The sequence below is a fragment of the Vombatus ursinus genome, unplaced genomic scaffold (assembly GCF_900497805.2).
Source record: "Vombatus ursinus unplaced genomic scaffold, bare-nosed wombat genome assembly UNPS02014818.1, whole genome shotgun sequence".
Lineage (NCBI taxonomy): Eukaryota > Metazoa > Chordata > Mammalia > Diprotodontia > Vombatidae > Vombatus > Vombatus ursinus.
Genome location: NW_020954596.1, coordinates 56,157,371 through 56,180,183, shown reverse-complemented (window position 1 = coordinate 56,180,183; position 22,813 = coordinate 56,157,371). Strand labels below are relative to the sequence as shown.

At 38.0% G+C, this 22,813-nt stretch overlaps 1 protein-coding gene across 1 annotated transcript in view; it reads right to left on the bottom strand.

Moving 5' to 3' along the window:
- ATP10D (ATPase phospholipid transporting 10D (putative)) overlaps positions 1 to 16,685 on the bottom strand; it is a 115,463-nt gene extending 98,778 nt beyond the window's left edge. The window contains exon 1 of the mRNA XM_027836062.1: positions 16,486 to 16,685. The gene's annotated coding sequence lies outside the window, so the exon portion shown is untranslated. The remainder of the gene's footprint in view (positions 1 to 16,485) is intronic.
- Between the last annotated feature and the right edge of the window lie 6,128 nt (positions 16,686 to 22,813).

Here is a 22,813-nt window from a genome sequence, read left to right as displayed (position 1 = left end):
TCTGTCAATTTATACCAGTCCTTTTCTCATTTCTTATGGTATGATAATATTCCATTATTTGTTCAGCCATTTCCCAATTGATAGGCACACCTCTCTGCCGCTACAAAAAGAGCTATTATAAATATTTTTGTACATTTGGGTTCCTTTATCTCTTTGGGTTATAGGACTAGTAGTGGTATCACTGGAGCAAAGAGTATACACAATTTACTGAATTTTAGGGCATAGTTGTAAGTTGCTTTCCAGAAAACCGACCAGTTCACAGTTTTACCAACAGCACTGCATTTGTGAGCCTGTTTTCTGGCAGCTCCCCTACCAATTGTAATTTTCCACTTTTTTCATCTTTGCCAAATTTTGCTAAAAGGTATGAGGTAGAGTCTAACGGTTGTTTTAATTTACTTTCATCTAATTAATAGTGATTGAAGCATTTGTTCATATGATTTTTAATAGCTTTCTTCTCTTCCTTTGAGAATTACCTGTTCATATTCCTTGATCATTTATCTATTATGGAACAATTCTTGTTCTATATATTTGAATCAGTTTCCTATATATCTTGGATATTAGATCTTTATCAGGAAAACTTGTTGCAAATATTTTTTCCACTTAATTTTCTCCATTCTAATTATAACTGCATTAGTTTTGTTTGTGCAAAAATTTGTTAATTTTATATAATCAAAAATTGTCCCTTTAGATTGTTTCTATTCTTTGTTTTGATCATGGACTTTTCTCCTATCCAAAGCTGCATAAGATATTTTTCTTCCCTTCTTCTCTATTTATGACATGACATTTTATATCTAGATAACGTAATTACTCAAAGCATATTTTGGCACATGGTATGAGATCTTGGCCTATGCCAAATTTCTGCCAGGTTATTTGCCACTTTTCCTGGTAGTTTTTTAAAAATTAAAAATAGTGAGTCCTTAACCCAGTAGTTTGGGTCTTTGGATTTACTCAACAATTTGCTACTATATTCACTTACTTCTGTATGTTAATTATTTAGGAAGTATTTGAATTTTTATTGTTTTGACCTGGACTAACCACGTGCAGTTAATATTTCTTCAAATATTTATGTCTGATTATTTCTGTAAAGCATTTTGTAGCTGTAGTCATATACTCCCTGTGTTTACCTTAGTAGATAGTCCCAAATAAATTCTGTGGTTATTTTGAATGAAATTACCCTATCTCTTCCTTCTAGGTTATTTTGGCAATGTACTGAAATGCTGATGATTTATGTGGCTTTATTTTATATTTGAAAAATTTACTGAAGTTATTGTCTCAAGTAATTTTAATTAAACCTTTAGAGTTCACTAAATAAACCATCATTTCTGAAAAAGCCCAATAAATTAATTTCTTCTTTGCTTAACGATTATTCTCCAATTTCTTTTTTTTCTCATCTTATTATTAAAGCTAGAATTTCTGGCACTATATCAAACAATAGTGCTTTTGTTTTAAACCTGATCTTATAGGAAATGCCTCTAGATTTTCGCCATTACATATCATGTTGGCTTTTAATTTTAGATAGATGCTATTTACCATGTTAGGAAAAGGTCAATTTATTTCTATGTTCTTTTGCGTGTTTTTAACTGAATTTCTAACTTAAGATTTTTTTTACCATCTATTGATATTCTGTTCATAAAGGGAATTTAAAATGATCACACTATATATGTAAAAGTATATTTTAAAAGGGAATCTTGTCAATCTGTACAAACAAGACCTGGTCATTTACATATCTGAGGTAAATCTGGTTTTGTTCTTCGCCTTTGGTATTGAATATTGTTTCTTTATAAAGCTGACTTGTGAGTTTTATAGTCAGCTCAGAGGTGATCTAACTAGCACCCAAGAGAGTCTGATGTATCTCCTTTCCCTAGGCTCTGTGGAAGAAGCAAAAACAGCCCTTTAAAAACAAAACAGAGAAATAATTGAAAAATAGAAGTACGTATAGAATATATATACATATATATTCTATACGTACTTCTATATATATTTGTGTTCAATGGTAGCCATCTCTAGGGTGGGAGGGAAGGGGAAAAGAAGGAGGAAAAAAAAGGAAAAATAAATTTACATGATAATTTTATTGTATATTTGAAAGGAATAGCAAGTTGTGAATAGTAGATTTGCATGCATTATCATACGCAATCATCTTTTTATTGTACTGTGTTATGGAAATGTTTGTCTTACTCCATAAATTTAAAAAAAGTACAGTTTAAGCCCCCTCAAAAAAACCCCACAAAAAAACAAAAAACAGGTACTTATATGTCTTCAACAGTTTATATGTATTACTGCTGGCTCACAGAGTACACTACTTGAACCTATACTGGTCAGATTTTTAATAATCTGAAATTGTTAATCTTCCACTCAATTTCTACTCCAATGCCTCATCACCATATAGAGAGGGCCATGGGCTTTCTGAGGCTATGCTAACACAGTGCAAGCTCTGGAAGGACAAAATGGAACGTGTCAGCCAGGTGATAGATAGATTGCTGTGTCTACCATCTGAAGTCATGACCAGAACGTTAATTTCCAGGCAAGGAAATTTTTTTGGTGCCAGCAGTTCATGAAAACCATCTCTTGAGGTCCACTGACCATAGTTCTAATTGGTTATGTATAGGAGGAAATGGAAAAAGCAGTTTTGTTCTGAAAGCCATAGGCAATGCCACACGACAAAATAAAATAAAAATTTAAACTAACTTTCTATTTAGAAATTAGGATTTAAAAAATAATTTTGGAATAATACTGCACAGCTCGTCAAATTTATATATTCTATCTACTGTCAATGATATTTCTTTTTTTGGCTTAAATAACATGGTTTTTTGTTGTTGTTTTTTTTTTTTGCAAAACTTAATTTTGGACACAGGCAGTGTGGTACAATTGAAAGAATGCTATATTTAGGATTGTAGGACCTGGGATCTGGTACTTCTCCTTAAGCAGCTGTGTGACTTTGAGCTTCTCACTTCACCTGGACCACTTCTGAGATCCCTTCCAATGCAACATGGATGGTCTTAGCTAAAAAGGTGCTTCTTAGTTACCCAGGCTTCTTTACAGAAACTTTTTTAAAAGGTATTTTTAGTAAAGCCTATATATTTGGAGCAGGTCTTGGGTGGAGGGAACATCTACTAGATGAAATCAATTAACAAGCATTTATTAAGTACCTATTATATACCAGGCATTAAGGATATAAGACAAAAACCAAATAGCTCCTCATCTCAAGACACTTACATTCCATTTGGGGAGTGGTTGGGGTATAAAGAGGAAGAACACAATATGTATAATTATACAAATGTATACAAAGTTAATACAAGATAGTGTGGGGGGAAGGGTACCATATATTAGTCAATAAACATTTATTAAATGCCTACTATGTGCCAGGCACTGTGCTAAGTGCTGGGGATACAAAAAAGAGGCAAAAGACGGTCTCCCTTCATATATATATATATATATATAAAAATATATATATACACACACATATATACATACACACATATATATACATACACACACATATATGTGTGTGTGTATACATATAAACATACCTACACACATACACAGAGACATATACATACATGCATACATATATATGATAAATAGCAAATAATTAACAGAAGGGAGACACTACAATCATGAAAGTGGGCTTAATGCAGGAAGATGGGAATTAAGGAGGCTTCTTGTAGAAGGTGAGATTTTAACTGGGACTTAAAATAAAGCAGGAATGTCACTAGTTGCAGCTGAAGAGTGAGATGATTCCAGGCACTGGGGTGAGCTAGAGAAAATGGCTGGAGCCAAGAGACAGTATCTTCTTTGTGGAAGAGCCAGCGTCACTGGATTAAAGGCTAAGGGTAGGTGAGATATAGAGAGATTGGAAAGGCAGGAGGGGGCTAGTTGATGAAGAGCTTTGAAAGCCAAACAGAGTATTTTGTAATACCCACTGGAGTTTTTTAAGTGGAAGGCATGATCACACCTGAGCTTTAGGAAAATCCCTTTAGTGGCTGAATGAATGGAGGATGAATTGGAATGGGATCCACCAGCAGGCTATTGCAATAGTACAGATGTGAGGTGATAAGGGCCTGCTTGTACTAGAGTGGTGGCAGTGTCAGAGGAGAGAAAGGGGTATATACAAGAGACGTTGCAAAGGTGAAATCCTTAGACCTTGACAATAAACTGCATATGGGGAGTGAAAGATGGTAACGTATCCAGAACTCCTAGATTGTGAGCCTGAGGGAGGATGGTGTTGTTCTCTACAGTAACAGGTAAGGTAGAAAGGAGAAGGGAGGATTTAGAGGGAACGATAATGAGTATGATTTCAGACATATTGAGTAAAAGATGTCTACTGGACGCCCAGGTTGAGATGTCTGAAAGGTACTTGGAGAGGCAAGACTGGAGGTTAGCTAAGAAGCTATGGCAGGAAAGATAGGCTCAAGAACTGTCAGCATAGAGATGGTAATTAATTACATGGGAGTTGATGAGATGATTAACTAAGTGGTATAGGAGAAGAAAAGAGGGCCCAGGAAAAAACCCTGAGGAACATCTATGGTCAGAGGGCATGATCTGGAAGAAGATCCAGCAAAGAACATAGAAGAGGGGTAGCCAGATAGGTAGGAAGAGAACCAGGAGAGAGGAGTGTCCCAACAACTTAGAGAGAAGAAAACCAAATTACCAGTATCAAAAATGAAAAGGGTAAATTCGCCACCAATGAAGAGGAAATTAAAACAATAATTAGGAGCTATTTTGCCCAACTGTATGCCAATAAATTTGACAATCTTAGTGAAATGGATGAATATTTACAAAAAATATAAATTGCCCAGATTAATGGAGGAGGAAAAAAAAATACTTAACCCCATTTCAGAAAAAGAATTTGAACAAGCCATCAATGAACTCCCTAAGAAAAAAAAATCTCCAGGGCCAGATGGATTTACAAATGAATTCTATAAAACATTTAAAGAACAATTAATTCCAATACTATATAAACTATCTGGGAAAATAGGCAAAGAAGGAGTCCTACCAAATTCTTTTTATGATACAAATACAGTGCTGACACCAAAGCCAGAAAGAGTCAAAACAGAGAAAGAGAATTATAGACTAATTTTCCTAATGAATATAGATGCAAAAATTTTAAATAAAATATTAGCAAAGAGGTTACAGCAACTTATCTCAAGGATAATACACTATGACCAGGTAGGATTTATACCAGGAATGCAGGACTGGTTCAATATTAGGTAAACTATCAGCATAATTGACTATGTCAATGACAAAACTAACAGAAATCATATGATTATCTCAATAGATGCAAGAAAAAGCTTTTGACAAAATACAACACCCATTCCTATTAAAAACACTAAAGAGGATAGGAATCAATGGAGTCTTCCTTAAAATGACAGTAGCATTTATCAAAAATCATCCGTAAGCATTCTATGTAATGGAGATAAGTTAGAACATTTCCAATAACATCAGGGATGAAACGAGGATATTGATTATCACCACTGTAATTCAATATTGTACTAGAAATGTTAGCTTTAGCAATTAGAGAAGAAAAAGAAATTGAAGGAATTAGGCAAAGAAGAAACAAAGCTATCACTCTCTGCAGATGATATGATGGTATACTTACAGAATCCTACAGAATCAAGTAAAAAGTTACTTTACATAATAAACAAATTTAGCAAAGTTGCAGGATATAAAATAAAATAAAATCATCGGAATTTTTATATATCACTGATAAAGCTCAACAGTAAGAGATAGAAAAAGAAATTCCATTAAAAATTACTGTAGACATAATAAAATATTTGGGAGTCTACCTGCCAAAACAAACTCAGGAACTACATGAACACAATTACAAAATATTTTTCACACAAATAAAGTCCGATCTAAATAACTGAGAAAATATCAGTTGCTCATGGGTAGGTGAAGCTAATATAATAAAAATGACAATTCTACCTAAATTATTTACCTATTCAGTGCCATACCAATCAAAATACCAAAAAATTACTTTATAGAGCTAGAAAAAATAGATCTGGAATAAGATCTGGAAGAACAAAAGGTCCAGAATATAAAGCGAATTAATGAAAAGAAATGCAAGGGAAGGTGGCCTAGCTGTACCAGATCTTAAAATTGTATCATAAAGTAGCAATCATCAAAACTACTTGGTACTGGCTAACAGAGTGGTAGATCAGTGGAACAGTTTAGGCATGTAAGTCACAATAGTCAACGACTATGGTAATCTACTGTTTGATAAACCCAAAGACTCCAACTTCTGGAATAAGAACTCACTATTTAACAAAAACTGCTGGGAAAACTGGAAAATAGTATGGCAGAAACTAGGCATAGACCAACATATTACACCCTACACCAAGATAAAGTCAAAATGGGTATATGATTTAGGTATAAAGGCTGATATAAGCAAACTAGGAGAACAACACCTGTCAGATCAATGGAGAAGGGAAGAATTTATGACCAAACAAGAGATAGAGAATATTATTAAATGCAAAATGGATGATTTTGATTACATTAAATTGAAAATTTTTTGCACAAAGCCAATACAACCAAGATTAGAAGGGAAGCAGAAAGCTATGTCTCTGATAAAGGCCTCATTTCTAAAATATATAGAGAACTGAGTCAAATGTATAAGAATACAAACCATTTCCCAATTAAGAAATGGTCAAAGGATAATGAACAGGCAGTTTTCAGATGAAGAAATTAAAACTACCTATAGCCATATGAAAAAATGCTCTAAATCACTATTGATTAGAGAAATGCAAATCAAAACAACTCTGAGACACCACATCACACCTATCAGATTGGCTAACATGATAAAACAGGAAAAATGATAAATGATGGATATATGGGAAAATTGGAACACTAATGCATTTTTGGTGGAGTTGTGAACTGATCCAACCATTCTGGAGAGCAATCTGGAACTATGCCCAAAGGGCTATAAAGAGAAATTCCATATCCTTTAACCTAGCAATACCACTTTTAGGTCTGTATGCCAAAGAGATTATGAAAATGGGAAAAGGACCCACATGTACAAAAATATTTATAGCAGTTCTTTTTGTGATGGCCAAGAACTGGAAATTGAGGAGATGCCCATCAATTGGGGAATGCCTGAACAAGTTGTAGTATATAAATGTAATGGAATACTATTGCGCTACAAGAAATGATAAGAAGGCAGACTTTAGAAAAACCTGGAAAGACTTAGATGAACTGATGTTGAGTGAAGTGAGTAGAAACACAAGAGCATTGTACACAGTAACAGCCAGAATGTGTGATGACTAACTTTCACAGTCTCTTCTCAGCAATGCAAGGATCTAAGACAACTCCAAAAGACTCATGATGGAAAATACTATCCACATCCAGAGAAAGAATTATGGAGTCTGAATTCAGATTGAAGCATACTATTTGATCTTTTTTTCTTTTTTGTTTCTTCTTTCTTGTGGTTCCTCCCATTGGTCCTAATACTTCTTTGCAGCATGACTAATGTGAAAATAAAAAAAAAATTTTTTTAAAGTAATAAGACTGGAAGCCAGATTACAAAGAATTAAGAAAAGTGTGAGAGGAAACAAAGTGGAGGTACCTAATGGAGATGGTCTTTTCAAGGAGAAAAGAAAAAGGAGGATAGCTAGCTGGGATGGAAGGATCAAGGATGGGGGAGACATGGGCATGTTTGTAGACAGGAGAAAATGAGCTAGTAAACAAGAAGAGATTGAAAATAAGTGAAAGGGGGGATGACAGTGGCAATTTACTGGAGGACATGTTGTGAAATGGGATTGCTTGAACAAATAGAGGTTAGCCTTGGTAAGGAATAAGTCTACTTCATCACGTGCAACAGGGGTAAAGGATGAGAAAGTGGCAGAAGGCCTGAGTGATAGGAGATCCGGAAGAGGAGAGAACAGGGAGATCACAAAGAATGGTCTCTTTTTTTCCCCCTATAAATTTTGAGGCAAGGTTCTCAGCTGAGAGTAGGGAGAGGGAAAGGATTGAGAAAGGATGAGATGGAAGAGCCATTGTGGAGAGTGGAATAGTGAGTTGATAAGCAGGATTGCTTAGCAACCAGCTGAGGTTGTATAACTTAAATCTGTAGTAGATCCAGGAAGAATGGTTTCATGATTTTCTCCACCTTCGTTGAGCAGTATATGTGTAGGAGTCAAGGTGACAGATGGTTGGAGTGATACAAGGCTAAGGCTTGGCTGGGCATAAATGGTTTTATAAGGAGCCTAGGAATTCAAAAAAGGGGGACAGTGTAGAAATGCAGAAATGAAAAAATGCTGAAATGGTTCACCAAGAAGTCAAGACTGAGGGAGAAAGAGAGACTGGCTTGTGCAGGGGAGACGTCCTGGGAGAGAACTGAGAGGTCAAGCGATTGGAAGTCACAGTGTGGACAAAGTAGGACTTTATAAGGGAAGGCAGAGAAAAAGGTGAAAAGCCAGTAGATTACGGTCAGATGGGAGGATTCAGAGTTCTTATACACAGAGTTGGTACATGTATAGGTGATGGTAAAATCAAGGGTATGATCATTATTGTGTATAGCTGACGTGGGGCAGAGGAATAGCTCGTTGAGGTGAATAGGTTGAAGAACTGAATGGTTAGAGTATTTGAGGGAGAACCAATATGTATATTGAAGTCTCCTAGTATGAGGGCAGGAGTTGGGGATGAGAGAAAAATTGTGAGCCTGGCATCAAACTCATTAAGGAAGGAAAGGGAGTAACCTGGGAATCTGTAGACAACAGCTACCAGTATTTTAATTAGGTAGTAGATATGAATAGCTTGGACCTCAAAAGAAAAGATGTGACTGACTGACAGAGGAAGGAGGAGAAGCTGAAGTGGCAGTGGGGAGCAAGGAGTATTCTAACTCTCTCACCTTGACCAGTGAGTCAAGGGGAATGAGTGAAGGTAAAGCCAGTACCGGAAAGGATGGCCAGGGAGGGTGAATCATGGGCTGGGGAGCCAGGTTTTAGTAAGAGCTAGTAGATATAAGGCACAGGCGAGATTTAAGATGAAGGGAACAATTAAGAGAGGTCAGGAAAGGCTAAAATTTTCTCCACTGTCTTCTTTACAAGCTTTTCATTTTCTGATGCCCTGGAGTGTTATTCCTCAAAGTTCTTGAGCCTTCTTTGAAACCCAGACTCTTTTCCTTAGCAATCTGATTTCCTCCCTCAGGTTTAAAACTACACCACCTTTACATAGTATAGGTGACTCCCAAATCTTTAATCCTAACCTTTGGAGATTCAGATACATCCATTTCTACTTGCTTATAAGACAGGCCCACTTTAATGTCCCATGAACAACTTAACATGTGTGAAATCAAGCTTACCTTCTCACCTCCCCCTCCCCAACCCAGACTATCTTGTCAGTGGTACCAACCTTTCACCCACATCCTACACTCTTCTCCTTCACCTTTCATATCCATGCAGTTCTCAAATCCTATCAATTAAACCTCCATAATACCTGTAGTATCCATATCTATTCCCAACAGCACCAAGTTAGTCCATTCTCTTATTCCTAGTCATCTAGACTCCTAACAAGTCTTCCCACCCCTTTATTTTCTTCCCTTATGTAATACACTCTTCACACAACTGCCAGATTTATATGATTTTTACAATGACCTAGTCATGTCACTCTTGTGGTCAAAACCCTTCACAGATTCCCTATTACTTACACAGTGAAAACAATGTTCTTTTTCCTGTATTGAAGACCCTCCACAATCTGCCAATAACATACCTTTCTAGTCTTATATTATTTTCCTCCATATACTCTCTGATCTAATCAAACTAGACTCTCCCCTGTCGTGTCCACATATACTGTACAAACTTTTCCCAAGCTCTCCATTTCCCTCTGCTTATTGAATTCATCCTCAGCCTTTAAAGCCCAACTCAAATGACACCTCCTCCTTAAAATCATTCCTGATTTCTCTAGTTTTTAACCCTCTCTCATCAGACTTCATATCCCATTTCTTAATGCATTTATCGAGTAGTATTATTATAATGCATCTTATTGCTTCTATACTATAAAGTCAATGAGAGTAGGGACCATGTATTATATATATTTTGCATACCCCCAGTGCAAAACAGTATGCTTTGTATACAAAAGACTGTTGGGGGCTGCTAGGTGGCATAGTGCACAGAGCACCGGCCTTTAAGTCAGAAAGACCTGAGTTCAAATCTGGTCTCAGACCAAACATGTGACACTTACTAGCTGTGTGACCCTGGGCAAGTCACTTAATCCCAATTGCCAAAAAAAAAAAAAAGACTGAAATTTAAAAAAAATGAAACATATTTTTTTGTATTGAAGATGACAGCAGTTGAGTCTATTTATTTTGCAATCAGGTTCTGTTTATTTTTATCACTTACAAAATCCTTAAACAAAGTACTGGCTTCAACACCTCAAAAATGTTAAATCAGTAAGGATATGTTTGTGGTTTTTTTTGTTCGTTTGTTTGTTTGTTTTAACCAATTCAGACCATAACTGCTCTGTACTTTTGTAGAAGGTCTTCATGAATTACCATGGCCAAAGTAGTCATTCTAGGGCTAAAGCTATCTGATAAAGAGACTCACTAAAACTGGTCTAGTCCTTGGATGAATGATTAAAAGCACAGTGTTCGTCAACTGCTTCATACTCAAGGCCAGGGGTGGGGAACCTGCAGCTTCAAGGCCACATGTGGTCCTCTAGGTCTTCAATAAAAATAAAATCCTTTAATAAAAGGATTTATTCTGTAAAACTTGGACTCAGTCAAAGGGCTGCACTTGAGGATCTAGAGGACCACACGTGGCCTCAAGGCCACAGGTTCTCTACCTCTGCTCAAAGCTCTTCTAGTTTTCTAGGACCTGCCTTGGCCAATAAGGGGGTAGACTGAGAAGAAAAAACGTTTCTGTATCAGATATTGCTGATAAAAGTCTGGCATCCAAGATACAGGGAGCTGACATAAATACATAAGACCAAGAGCAATTCACCCAAAGTAAGTGGTGTGAAAGGTCATGAAGAAGTAGTCTGAAGAGGACTGCAGCAACCAACAGCCATACAAAAGATTACTCCAAATCATTACTAATATGAAAAACAGAAATTAAAACCTCAAAGTTTATTTTACTTAAAAGTTTATTTTCATTTTAGCATTCTTTATCATGACCACATTTTAAAATTGATAACAAAAACAGTGTTTGATTTTTTTTAGTTTCACTATCATTTTCCCTTTTCTATTGGCAATTTCTAATAGAAACTGAGACTGATAAAACAGAAAGAGCTAATTACCATTCTCCCATACCTATTTAGGTTAATTTTCACCTTTTATTTTTGTACTATAGTCATTTCCCCCCAAACCACCCTCACCTCTGAACTCTCCCTTTTAACAGAGAAAAACATTAAAACAAAACCAACCAATATAGTTGTATTCTACATTCATCATCCACACTTCCCCTCCTCCCCACCCACATCTCTCTACTAAGAGAATTGTGTTTTGTCATCATTTCTCTGAAACTGAGTTTAGTCATTACTCACATGAGAGGTTGACTGCCTTTTAGTGTTGGTTTCTTTTACATTCTTGCGATCACTGTGTATATACTTCTAGTTTTGCTTATTCTCATTTGTATCACTTAATTCCATGTTTGCTAAATACTTCCCATCTGCCATTTCTTATAATGCAGTAACAATCCATTGCGTTGATAAGCTCTCAGTGGATTCAGTTGATTTGCCCCAACATTGCTTCCATTCTTTGTTAATGCAAAAAAGTGCTACCATAAATAAATATGGTTGTGTCTATGGTACTCTTCCCTCTGTTTGACTTCCTTCAAGTATATGCTCAGCAGTAGGATTACTGTGTCAAAAAGTATGAATAGTTCACTGACTTTTCTCATATAATTTCAAATTGTTTTCCAGGAGGGTTGGAACTAGTGTGCTGGTCTTCCTTCTGCCCCTCCAGCACTAATTATTTCAACCTGTTATTATTTTTGGTCACTTTGAGAAGTATGAGGTGAAATATTTTTTCCCATAACATCAGAGGAGTTAAATTGCTTTTAGTTTTACGTAAAGTCCAATTTCTTGAGCCAGAATGCTATGCTACAATGACACGTTTTATACAGAAAAAACAGTTGTGTGTGTGTGCACGCGCGCGTTTATATTTGTGTTTCTATTACTGATACGAGGCTTTCAGAACTAGGCCACATACAGTGTCTTAAACCCGTTTTTGGTACGGTAGATACAAAATCTAGTTGGTGCAGAGTCCAACATAACATCAGCAGGCACCTTTGAAAACTGACATATCACTTGCAATTGTTCAGAGGGGATGATGTCTCATACCTAGAGCATGTTGTTTTCTTCCTAACCATGACCAGTATTTTTGTCTTTACATCATTTAAAACTCTACCTAAAAGAATCTATTAAAACAAAACTCCATTAGTCCAGCCCATTGGATTCCTTCAAGGCTGTCCTTCAGTAGTGTTATTTTTATAGCATTAGATTCATCTTCTGACTTTGGAGAGAAGGCTTCATCCCTACTTTTAAAAGCACTGCCTGGGAGAAGGTCTGATAATTCACCAAATCTCAAAGTTGAATGAGACCTCAGAGGGCCTCTAATCCAACTGATAACTAAAAAGGAATGTGTTGTAGAGCAACTCAGACACTCGTTGTTAGAAGACCCGCCCGCAACGAACAGCATGCTGCTTCCTCTCTACTTTTGGAAAGTTGTAATTGGATGAGAACTCTGCCTCCGTCACTTCAGCTCACGGCCCCCGGTTTTTCCAATCTCCCACATCGAGTAGAACAAGTCTAATGCTTCTTCAAATACTTGAAGATTCCCCATGTTCCCCATACCAAGATTTCTTTTTGCTAAATCAAACATTCCTAATACCTTCAACTAGTACTTGTGTGGCATACTTTCCAATTCCTTTAAATAATGTGTTTAAAAGCATAAAATAAAATACATAGAATTAGAAAGGTAACCATTTACAGTGAAATACTGTGCCAAAATATTTCTAAAAACAAGGTCATAGACTGAAGGTTAGGAATCCTTGCTTTAGGGGCAGCTAGGTTAGAATCCTTGCAGAGTAGTTCCGGCCTTGGAGTCAGGAGGACCTGAGTTCAAATTCAGCCTCAGACACTTTACACTTACAAGCTGTGTAATCCTGGGCAAGTCACTTAACTTTGATGACCTCACCAATAAAAGAAAAAAAAATCCTTGCTCTAAATAAATAGAAGAACCAATGCTCAGTATGCATTGCAACAACAACGTTGTAAAGATGATCAGCTGTGAAAGACCTGGCTACTCTGATCAATACAATGATCCATGACAATTGCAGAGGACTCATGATGAAAAATGCTATCTACATCCAGAGAGAAAATTGATGAACTCAGTGTAGAATGAAGCATATTAAAAAAATTCAACACTTTATTTTACTTGCTTTCCCCCACACAGAACATGGATAATGTGAAAATACGTTTTGCATGATTTCATATGTATAATGTGTATCATATTTCTTGCCTTCTCAATCAGTGTGGGAGATGGTGGAAGGAGGAAGAGAATTTGGAATTGAAAATAAAATTAAAAAAAAAATTTAAATCCCTGCTCTAAAGTCACTCCAGTCTATTTATTTTCTTCCTAAAACGTGGCTCTGAGAATAGAACACAAATATCCATATGCATTCTGACAAAGGCATAGAACAATGAAACTATCACTGCTGGCTTTATCAAAATTCTATCAATTTTACAAATCATTCTAAGTGTCTGCCACATATAGAAGGCATAGCTAGACCAGTATTTTCATCCATGCTAGGAATTTTTTGTTTTGTTGTTTTTTGGTGAGGCAATCAGGGTTAAGTGACTTGCCCAAGGTCACACTGCTAGTAAGTGTCATGTGTCTGAGGCCACATTTGAACTCAGGTCCTCCTGACTCCAGGGCCTGTGCTCTTTCCACTGAGCCACCTAGCTGCCCCTTGTGAATTCTTAATGAGGCAACTCTATATCAATGCAGATCAGTAACAATTCAGTAAGTCCCAGAGACTTATCTCAGGCAGTGAGAGATTAAGTAACTTTCTCAGGGTTGCACAGCCAATAAGAGTCAAAGGGGTCGTGAATCCAGGCCTTCTTGATTCTTAGTTTGAGGCCGGCAGGCTCCTGATCAACAGATTTTCATCTTGCAATTAGAAATTTAAAACATCAAAGGAAAAAAAAAAGATTGCAAGATGTTCAATTAGTAAAATGTGAAAAAAGCTTACACCTGCTATTCAACTGAGGAATTCTAATTTTATATCAAAATATGCATATTTTCTTCTACCTAACCTGTATAAAGGGGCAGCAAGATGGTGCAATGGAGAGAGCACAAGCCCTAGACTCAAACACTAGCTGTGTGACCCTGGGCAAGTCATTTAATTCTCTGTTGCCTCTTCTATAAAATGAGCTGGAAAAGGAAATGCAAACCACTCTAGCGTCTCAGCCAAGAAAACCCCAAATGAAGTCATGAAGAATCCAACAACACTGAAACAACTGAACAACAAACCCATTAAAAATGCAGGTCAAGAAATTTAATTGTAGGGGCAGCTAGGTGGCTCAGTGGAAAGAGCACTGGCCCTGGAATCAGGAGGACCTGAGTTCAAATTTCACCTCAGACACATAATACTTACTAGCTGGGTGACCCTGGGCAAGTCACCTAACCCCATTGCCTAGCCAGAAAAAAAAAAAAAAAAGAATTGTATTTCTTAAGGATTTCTTCTCTTTCCTCAACATCAATTTAATTGCTTTCCAGCTTTGTTGAAAAAAGTATTGGTTGAAAGCATAGGTAATTTAAGGTCAAAGATCCTAGACCACGGGTAGAAAACCTTTGGTCTTGGTTCTCAGGTGCGGCTTTCTTACTGAGTCCAAGTTTTACAGAACAAATCCCCTTAATAAAAGGATTTGCTCTGTGAAGTTTGGACTCAGTCAAAGGGCCGTACTTGAAGACCTAGAAGACCACATGAAGCCTTGAGGCTGCTGGTTCCCCACCCCTAACCCAGACGATAGTTATCAGCTAGTTTACATCAGAATCCCTATATTTTTAATCACAGGACATAGGATCATAGATATAGAGTCAGAAGGTACCTCAGAGCCCTTCAAGCACAACCCCTTTATTTTATAGCTGAGGAATTTGAGGCTTAGGGTGGTTAAATGAAATGCCCAAGGACATTCAGGTAGCCATCAGGATGTTTTCCTTTTATGTTTGCATGAAATCTGGAAAGATCATGATATACACTTCAAATGTGCCTTTCTTCAGAAACATTTTGCTATGATCTACTATCAACAGTATGTGCGCTTCTGACTTTCCCCCCTAATAATGGTGAAGGGTTTGCAGGGTCATTTAGATTCTTGCTTGCTGTCACCTGTGATAACAACAGCATACATTTCTAAAGCAGTTTATTAAAAGCTTTGGTTCAGTCTGAGGCTGTGGAAGTGTTTGTTTTCTGAGCATAACTAACTGTTTTTCACAAGAATAACACCTAAAGTCAGTGTTTAATTTGTACTGATTCTAAGATAAGCCATCCAAATGAATTTTTAATAGGAGTTTAAATCTGTGCTTTCATTATCTACACGGAGGTCTTGGTGTGAATATGGCTTCTGCCAAAATACACTCATTAGAACCTTCTATTTGCTAATCAAATGTTTCCTTGCATATTCACAGATTTTTAGAGCTACTCCGTTAGGGGCCTTAGAGATAATTTATTCCAACTTTTTTTTCACGTAAGAAACCAAGACCCAGAGAAATAGTTACAGAAGTAGGTAGTACAACATATTTTGGGACCATGAGGGTCCCAAAGTTTAATTTAACTACTAAACCTATGAAATTAGTTTTTTTTTTTCAACAAGGGCACAGTACAATGGAACTATCACCTCTGTCTTTAACAAAATTATATCAATTTTACAAATCATTTTGAGTTGTATACCTCAAAATGCTCTGTAGTGAATGAAAGATTACGGAATTCCTAATCTCTAGTATTCCTTTAAAATAACCAAGCAGAAATTACTAAAATTCTAATCACACTTGTGAAGTTGTGCAGTTTCACAACTGAATAATTTTGGCTACCTGCCTCCAGTCCCAGTTAAGATTCTGTAGCAATTTGAAAAGCCAACAACAAACATACACAGGCGCTTTACTTCCCTGTAATAATATTAGCACTCAGGGAACTTTAGAAGTTGACTAGTCACCTCTTCTTATTTAACAAATGGGGAAACCGAGATGCAGGGCGATTAAGTCACTTGTCCAGGGTTATCCAGCTAGTGTAGGACAGACTGTTGCAGCCCTAGGACCAGTAACTGGATGTAAACGCAAGCTACAGCTGATTGTTTAGTTTTTAAGAAGTTGTCCTAAACTCCAGGTTGCCGGGATTCAATTCAGAACTGGATAAAAGCTTCTTTGGAAAAGTACTTCCATGTGTCATTTTTGTACTCTCCCCGGGGTATTGCATGTAAAGCACGCTAAAACAAAAGAGAAAACAGGAAGGTGGGGGTGGGGGGGTGGAGGAGGCATCCAAAGGGCTGTGCTCTTACCGGTTCCTGCCTCTGCCACATTACTGCATCACGCTCCCGGTTCTCCAGGTGCCAGGATACCGCCAGGCATGCATATGGGTGGGATTATTCCCTCGGGACAGCCATTTCCCCTTTCTCAGGCAGTCCTCGGGCTCCGTGCGCAGCGCAGCTCAGCGCAGCGCGGGCGGCTGCGGGTCCCCAAACTCAGCTGCTCCAGCCTGCTCGCCCAGCTCCTCTGCCGGCCTCTAACCCCCCCTCCCCGGCCCTCCTCACTAGAGCGAGCCCAGGCACCACAAACAGCCAATCACCGGCGAGCTACGCTTCGTCTTACGTCGCTGCCCGCAGTTCTGCTCTGGCTCGCTCTTCGTGCCCCAGTTGTTTGACCGAAGCTACACATCTGCTTAGTGCTAGCTTATCAGGAGCGTGGAAATGACTCATTACGTTAAAAAAAAATTATAGGTCGGCACAGATACTTAGTATCTGAATGTTTACTATCAAGAAGTGCAGGGATTTTAAATTTGGGAAATCCTGAAATATGAACACTTAGTAAGCAATTCCGAGAGAGGACGAGAGTCAGATCTGAAAGTTTAAATGTTTGTTTTGTAGCTCATCAAATGTGAGATATTGTTATTATCAAGTTGAGTCATGCCATTAAATCACATGGATCTGGAACTGGAAAGAACATCGGAGGGCACTTACTTGAGCCCCCTCGTTTAACAGAAGAAGCAAATAAGCCACAAGAATGTTGTGATTTACCCAAAAACCAGAAGTAGCAAGGCCAGCTAGGCCCAGAGTCAGAAAGACTCATCTTCCTGAGTTCAAATGTGACCTCAGATACTTACTAGCTGTGTGATCTTGGGCAAGTTACTTAACTGTTTGCCTCCATTTCTTTATCTGCAAAATGAACTAGAGAAGAAAATGGCAAACCACTTTGCCAAGAAAACCCCAAATGAGGTCATGAAGGGTCAGGCACGACTAAACAATAAAAATCAAAGTAGCAAGTATCAGAGGTGGTATTTGAACTCGGGTCTTTCTGACTCCAGAGCTAGTGGTCTTTCTACTATATTTCACTGCTTTGACCTGGTCTGTGGTTTTCTATTCTTCTGCTCTTTGAAAACACTGTTTGTCTTACCTATAACTCGGCAGGTATCTGTTAGGTTTCTAAAACGTAATTATAACAACAGCAACAGGATTGCTTAAAGGCTTTACATAGGACTTCTTATGTGATGTTAGTTGAATGCTAAAAGTATTACTATTTCTATTTTGCAGATAAGGAAACTGAAACTGAGTTACATGACTTACCCAAGGTCACACAGCTAGTAAATCTGTTGTCACTTAGTCATTTCTTTTTTTTCAGTCCCGACCCCATTTGGGGTTTTCTTGGCAAGAATAAAGGAGTGGTTTGCCATTTCCTTCTCTGGCTCATTTTACAAACAGGGTCACAGAGCTAGTATCTAAGGTCACATTTGAACCCAGAACTTCTTGACTCAGAGTCCAACATTCTAGCCACTAGTTCAAAAAGGTCAGAGTCGTGTTCCTAAGCAAGTTCCAGTCACCGAGAACCCTGTATTTCGAATTAGATAACCTGTGCTCAAATCGTATTTCTGTCAATTCTTATCTGTGTATGTTTGGGCAAGTCATTGCACCTCTCTGGGGCTCAGTTACTTTATCTGTGAAATGACAGGGTTGGACTAGATAGTCCCTGAGGGTTCTTGCAGCTCTAAATCTTTGATTCTGTGATCTTTCAACTGTTCTAACGAACCTCTCCCTCAGTTTCCTTCTTCAGAAAGGCTAATTTAGACTTGGGCAGCTAGCCCAAGGAAGACCTGAGTTCAAATGTGACCTCCGGCACTTCCTAGCTGTGTAACCCTGGGCAAGTCACTTAACCCTGTTTGCCTCAGTTGTCCCATCTGTAAAATGAACTGATGAAGGAAATGACAAACCACTCCAGTATCTCTGCCAAGAAAACCTCAAACGGGTTCAGGAAGACTTGGAGGCTACTGAAAATGACTCAACAACAATTTAGATTTGCTAGGTATGGGAAAGAGCTGTTTGGAACAAACACCGCGAGACCAAACCTTGATCAGTTTTGCCAGCTGTGAAGCTGCCAACTCTGTAATTAGTTCAAGCCTAAACATTCTGGCCCAGTTATATATAAGACAAAACAAAGTTATAAGGGAAAAAATAACACATTATTTAGAGGTCAGTTGATTCATCCAAAATTTTAGGTCAAATGATCTTGAGCATCCATTATTCTGATATTTCAGTGCATTATCGGTAAAGCAGAAGAGACTTGCACAGTAAAATTGTGACTTCCTACTGTGACTTCCATTAATGTCCATCAAGCAGATCAGATTCCATATTTCCATGTCACTTCTTAAAGCTTTCTCAGACCAGGTAAGAGAGGAAGAACAAGTTCTAGCATTTGAGGAGGTGCCTCTCCTTATGGGAGAAGAAACAAGTTCTGGGGTGTAGCCTCCCTTGATCCCTGATTAAGGAAACCTCTCTCTGCAGGCAAAACCTAACTTCACTAGCCTAGTCATACCCCACACCCACTCACAAGCTGTAAGGGTGTGGAAGAAAGGAATAAGCATTACAGAGCAGGGCAGTCTATCATTTGTCACGATCACCCTGGTCCTTAGCTACAAAAAGAGGACAATACTCTTTGACCCCGAATTTCCTAGAGGAGGCCAATTTCAGAGGAATTCTGCGCCCGCAGAATTATCAGCATTGATGTTTGACTGGGATTGGATATTAAGATTGGCCATATCTTGACACCAGTCTTTGATCCGTTTTGAATACAGGAAAATCAATATCAACCCATTTAAATCAGTATTGACATTCTTTGTTTTTTATACAACCAGTGTTAAACATCTAAGGGGAAAAAAAAAGTATTAACTATATGAATAAAAGGCAGCATGGTGTCCTGGAGAGAGCCTTCCTTGGAGTTAGGAACACCTGGCTTTAAATCCTGCCTCTGACACACACTAGCTGAGTAATCACTTTGTATCCAATGCAACACTAAAAGCATACATTGAACTAAAAGTGTACATAGCTGCATAGTACAGGCAGATATGTGGCACTATAGGTAACTAGGTGTCATAGTAAATAGGGTGCCCAGTCTGTAGGCAGGAAGACCTAAGTTTAAATCTGACCACAGACACTTACTAACTATATGACTCTGGGCTTGCTCTGTTTGTCTTGGTTTCCTCATCTGCAAAATGGGAATAACAGCATCTACCTCCCAGAGCCATTATGACGATCAAATGAGATGATCATTATAAAGTGCTTAACACTGCCTGGCACATAGTAGGTACTGCATAAATGTTAGGTATTATTATCATTATGCCTCTCTTCTTGTTGTTCAGTCGTGTCTGACTCTTCCTGACCCGATTTGGGGTTTTCCTTGGCAAAGATACTAGAGTGGTTTACCATTTCCTTCTCCAGATCATTTTTACAGATGAGGAAATTGAGGTAAACAGGGTTAAGGGTCACATAGCTACTAAGTGTCTGAGGACAGATTTGAACTCGGGAAGTTGCATCTTCCTGACTTCTGGCCTAGCACTCTATCCACTGTGCCACCTAGTTGCCCTTATTCTTCACTAGGATTTCCCTATACCTTTGGAAACACAGGGCCCATCCCAAAAAACTCCCCAAAGTTCTATAATATGTCTGCCAGTCACCAAAGCAGCTTTCCTATCCATTTAAGTAGTTATGGGTTTTGTTTTGTCTCCTATCACCTTTAAGATCCACCATTTCTCCCCAGGGCTTTTTCCTGAGTTTAAAAGAAAAAGTCAAATAAAGCATTTGTTTTAAGACATGCAATACTGAATTCTGATGAATTCTAAACTTAAAGCACATTGAGTTTATTCGTAAACCTTGTTAGCTTTCCATCTCCCTTCTTTATCATGAAAAGTCTCTTATGATGTTCATGAGAAAAATCCATATCTTAGCTCTCATAGTTAAACACCTTTAAAATTATCAGTGGGTTCTTTTCATTTTCCTCTTTATGCCTGTCGAATCACTACTGAATTCAATTAGATTCAATTCAATTCAAACTTAACAAACATTTATCTTTTACCTACTATATACCAGGAATTGTGTCAGGTGCTGGGGATAGAAAAACCAAAACCAAACAGTCTTTGCCTTCAAGAAGTTTATGTTCTTCTGATGGGATATCATTATTTTACAGATGAGGAAACTGAGCCCCAGGGAGGTTAAGGCACACAGGTAACGTGATTTGAATGCAAACACATTACTTTCAAACACACTTTTCTTTCCATTATGCCTCATTACCTATTGTTAGGTTAGGTTGTTTCTCCCCTTTCCTTTTGCAAGTTCACAAGTAAAAAAAAAAAGTGGGGGACCTATTGATTTTATTGTTGTTGGCAGGTTTGTTTCTTTTGTGATTGATCTCTCATCTCAAAAAGCAGCTACAACAGACTTGTTACTAGGTAAGTAGATGGTCAAAAAGTGTGTGTTGAATTGAATTCACCAGAAAATGGAGGCCCTCCATTTTGAGTTCCTGCCTTTCCCTACTTCATGCCTCAAAACCCCAGCTATAAAAAGTCAAAACATTGGTACAGTAGAAAGAATGCTAGAGTTGGAGTCACAGGACCTTGGTTTGAATCTTGTTAACCTTGACCTTATTAACTGTATGACCTCATACAAGCCACTTTTGAAATGCCTCAGGGCTTCATGTTTCTCATCAAGAAAATGAGTATGTGGCCAAGTTAAAGTTCATTACAATTCCCTTCTCTTTCCCACAAAAAAAAATCCCAAATCCTTTCAACTGATCCTATCATCCCTTCATTTCTTGTCTTGTTTCTAATCTTCCCTTTCGTTACCAGATTTCTTTCTTTTTTTTTTAAAGTACTATTTAAACTTCTGCCTCTTTCTTCTTTTTCACCACCAACTCACTTCTCAACCTCTTACAATCTGGTATTTAAATCCATTCTCCATCTGGCTCTAATCTACCTCTCCAAGCTTATTCTAGATTACTCTTCCTATGGTGCCCTATGTTTCAGCCAAACTGTTATACTTAATTGACCTCCATGACATTTCATCTCTTGTATTTTATGCCTGAATGTTCTAAAGGAGAATAGGATTAGACTACAGGGGTGGGGAACCTGCACCTCAAGGCCACATGTGGTCTTCTAGGTCCTTGGGTGCAGCCTTTTGACTGTGTCCAAGTTTTACAGAATAAATCCTTTTATTAAGGGGATTTGTTCTGTGAAGTTTGGATTCAGTCAAAGAGCTACACTTGAAGACCTAGAAGACCACATGTGACCTTGAGGCTGTAAGTTCCCCACCCCTGGCTTAGAGGATCAAAGATTTAGATCACAGAACTGGAAAGGATCTTATAGGCCATCAAATCTAACCCTCTGATTTTACAGATGTCTAAAACAGAACTTAATATCTTTTTCTCTAAACCCACCCTTCTTCCTAATTTAACAATTTCTTTCAAGAGCATCATCATTCTTTCCTTTACCCAGGTTCCAAACCTGGAAGTCATCCTCAACTTGACTTTCAGTCATTCATCATATCCAATCAATTGCCAAATCTTGTCAATTCTACTTTATCCTCTCTTGGATCCATTCTCTTCTCTCTATCCATACCACAACATTCCTAGTCTAGACCCTCATCACAACTTGTCTTCTAAAATAGTCTTCCGAAGGTGATGGAAAACCACTGAAGCTTCTTGAGAAAAAAAATGGGGTGGTCAGGCTTTCACTTTAGGAATATCTAGGTATTTAATAAATGCTAGCTGACTGACTTTTTATTATTTATGCGTTCTTTATGTAACCTATAAGTACAATAGCATGTGCATATAATTAATAAATAAATGATATATAGGTATATACATACATATATAAAATATATATACAGACAGTTCTTGGCTTTATGTAAATTCACACTATGCAAATTCAACTTTACATAAAGAACTCTGAAAGAAATCTACATTCCAAAAAAACCGCCTATGTTAACTTTACTGTACAGCACTGTGTTCTCTCTCTCTCTCCACTCCTCTCACCCCACTTCCCACCAAAAAAACCCTAAAAAACAGACAAACAAATCTCCAAGTGAAAGCAGAAGAAGGGCAGAGAGACTGCTGGCCCTGCTGTTCCTCTACTCCCTCCCACCACCAACTGGGGGCTTGACTTGAGACCTCTTGGTGCTGAGAGAACTGTGCCCTGTTCTGCCCACCAGCCTGCATGTCCAGCCCCCAGGTGTCTGTCTTATCTGTCCCTGACCCTGCATGTCGCCCATCCTCTCCTGTCTGTGTCTCTGCCCCCTTCCTCTCTCTCCCCCCCCCTTTTTCCTCTCAGTTCCAGACAAGCCCTCATGT